Source organism: Anomalospiza imberbis, chromosome 2, assembly GCF_031753505.1.
Source record: "Anomalospiza imberbis isolate Cuckoo-Finch-1a 21T00152 chromosome 2, ASM3175350v1, whole genome shotgun sequence".
Taxonomy (NCBI): domain Eukaryota; kingdom Metazoa; phylum Chordata; class Aves; order Passeriformes; family Viduidae; genus Anomalospiza; species Anomalospiza imberbis.
Window position 1 is genome coordinate 21,671,319 of NC_089682.1, and position 3,118 is coordinate 21,674,436.

At 37.2% G+C, this 3,118-nt stretch overlaps 1 protein-coding gene across 1 annotated transcript in view; it reads right to left on the minus strand.

The window, feature by feature from the left end:
* Positions 1-1,917: 1,917 nt before the first annotated feature.
* Positions 1,918-3,118, minus strand: part of STS (steroid sulfatase) — a 110,155-nt gene continuing 108,954 nt past the window's right edge. The window contains exon 12 of the mRNA XM_068180110.1: positions 1,918-3,118. This exon is cut by the window's right edge and continues 639 nt beyond it. The gene's annotated coding sequence lies outside the window, so the exon portion shown is untranslated.

The window sequence follows — 3,118 nt, forward strand, 5'->3', positions numbered from 1 at the left end:
GCATTAATCAGTTACTTCCCAATGCATTGCATATGACAATGCAAGGCTGACACTTACAAATAAATCAGCACATTTTCCTACATCTGAGTACTTAGTCTGCTTGGCAGGAGGAGCTATAACATAAAAGATAACAATAAGGAAAAAAATGAAAAATATTCTCACACATAGTACAAACTTCAAGTATTCTTTTTATCACTAACCGCACAGGCAAACTATTCTTAAAGATTGAGGATTTTTTTTCATTACTTTTTTTTTTCATTTGTGAGCAAGAAAGACCAGATTAAACCAAAGTTATTCTCTTACAGCCCAGCTTGAGTCCATAAGGCTTTTGAGATGCTTTGTATCTAATCCTTTGTAATAAATATTGCCACCCAAAATAACTTCATATCAAATTCTCTTAAAATAAGTGTCACAATTAAGAGCTCTGCCTTATAATTTACATTATTTCACAGTATTTTTTCACATAAATCAAGTACAATAAAATATTATCTGCATAAAAAGACTTTATTATTGGATAAAGTTAGAATAAAAAGTGTTAGAGGGTTTTTATAACTGAACTGACCCCCACATGCTGAATTTGTTGTCTTCAGATATAGCTTTCTTGTCCAAGGAAAGTACCTGCAACACCATTTTCTAATAGATAAGACTAACATTAATGTACATAGGGAACCTACCATGATTTATATTAAAAGGCATTCAGGAGATGCTGCATAAACATTGCAAAACCTATAATTCATATCTCCCAAGTTCAGAAATGTTTCATAACCTTGACAATGCCATTAGAGATGCACAGATAATCAAGCCAATCTTTATCTCACTAACCAGTATAGCACAAACTCCAGTGGGAGTCTGGTATTCAGCATCTTCTATATGTATAATAATGCACACCTTCAGTTCCTGTGCCTTGTGTTGGCACAATCTCATTCTCAGTACCAAACTCACAGGTTAAAATTACTGGGGAGGTGGTCTTAGGAAAAATTTAAAACTTCCTTTATTTCTGTACATGTGAAGTTTTAGGCAGAATCTTACTAGTTTTGATGTAAAAAAAAGCTACCAAGAAGAGCATGGAAAAGCCATATTATATGCCAGGGTGTTTCCAGGACTCTCTGAATTATTTGTAGTTTTAGCAATCTGTAAATTGGGAGTTCCTAGAGCCTGGCTCAGGTCTTCTGGTCCTCCAGCAAAAAAAAGTGTGAGACTGTTGCTGCCTTAGAGTGTCAGACTAAGATCTGTCATCTCATGTATGATGATTCATGAGCAGTCTGCTTGGTATAATTATTCAGAGGCAAGAGGTGAAACCCATCCTATGGGTTCCAAACTAATTTCCTCCTGACATCCCGACACAGAAGAATCCTGTCGCAGAACACGTGACAGTCCAGCTGCCCACAGAGGGGATCTCATTCCTCCTGGTCACCTGCAGTCTCTGACAGACCCAGAGGAAGCAACTTCACAGAATCACAAAATATTCTTAGTTGGAAGGGATCCAGAAGGATTATCAAGTCCAACTCTTGTGTGGATGGCCCCCACGGGGATCCAACCCTGAACTCTAGTGTTATTAGTACTGCTCTCTAACCAGCTTAACCAGCTGACCTAATCGCAGGGTCAATTTCCAAATCTCTGTCTTCAGATTGGAGATAACTCCCAGACACTGTTTGCTTCCTGGTGGTTCCCAGTGAAGCCTTTTGGTTGCCTAAAACTTTCATCCTGCCCACATGTCAGGCACACAGCTGGTAGTGTATATGGGCAGGGTGGCTGCCTCTTGCTTCTTACTGCGTATTTTGGATGCTGCACAGGCAATGCCATAGGAAAGGGAAATGACAGAGAAGATGAAAAGAACTGTCTTAAGCACAGAACTATTATGTTCTAATGCAAGTAAAAACTATTGTAGTAATGTATGTCAAAAACATAAATTGAAACAATTTTTAATAAACATACTTTAATAGAACATATGATTTTTGTAGCTATGCTTGTGCTCTTCTTCTTTTTCCATTTTTTCCTATATCAAGTGATATCTTAAGTGAAAGTTTTTACACTGTCCACATATCTGAATACCCTGATTTTCCATTACTACAGTGTGAAATAAACAATTGCTGGCAAGTGATGATTTTCACTGACCTGTGGAGTATACAGAACAGATTCTCTTAGTTCTCTGCAAACTTTCAGTTGTATTTAAGTGAGCTGATACCTCTCTCCAAAGCTCCTATTTCCTTTTTTTTTTTTTTACTTTTGATTTTTCTGACCAGAATTGGAGGCAAGTCAGGATTTTTAAGAGATGAGAACCTGTAACATCCAGTCCCTGAGGGAAAAACATTATTTATAATTCCATGTAGTTTTCTGACTGCTAAAAAAGAGAATAAATATAATTATAAAAATGGGACTTACAACTGTTCAGAATCCCAAGTGTGTATCTTTCTTAGCCATCTATTCTCTCTCCTCCAGATCACAATCACACATTCACTAAACTATACACAGAACCCATCTGCAAACCACAAGTTAAGGGTATCACCTACTGCCTCATATAGGGGGATCTTCTACATCCTATTTTTCCAGCTTTTAAATTGTGTCTTCTATAGAGAAGGTACCAGAAAGTTCACCTTTACCAACTTACCACTTTCAGCATTTTCTGTTCTTTCAGTATTCCCAGCAGTTTGAGAAATACTGTTTTCCTTTTCTGAGTGCAACAGAGGAACTGAGAAATGAGTTAAATGACTTGCTCTGGGCTGTACAGGGACTCTGTCCCAAATTAGGATATGATACTGTTAAACAATACTGTAGAGGAATACACTACCATCTGAAGCTGAACTCCGCATTTAAACTGACATATCCTATAAACAGGCACCATGTTACTAGAGCAGTGCTCATTAAATGACAGATTGAAAGTCAGTTTCCAAGTATCAGAGCAGCACATTCTCCTTAAGCCTTCCTTGTTTGTAAGTTGAGAATCATGTATATCCCATCAATAACCTGTTGTTAAAAACAAAAGTTTTCCTTGTTAGATCAGGCAGTAGCATTACAGAAATGTTATATTGTCCTTCACATTTTATTTTGCAGATAAACAAGACTACTTTAATTACCCTGATCTGACACACCATCTCCAGAACAGGAGGTATAGTGCTGA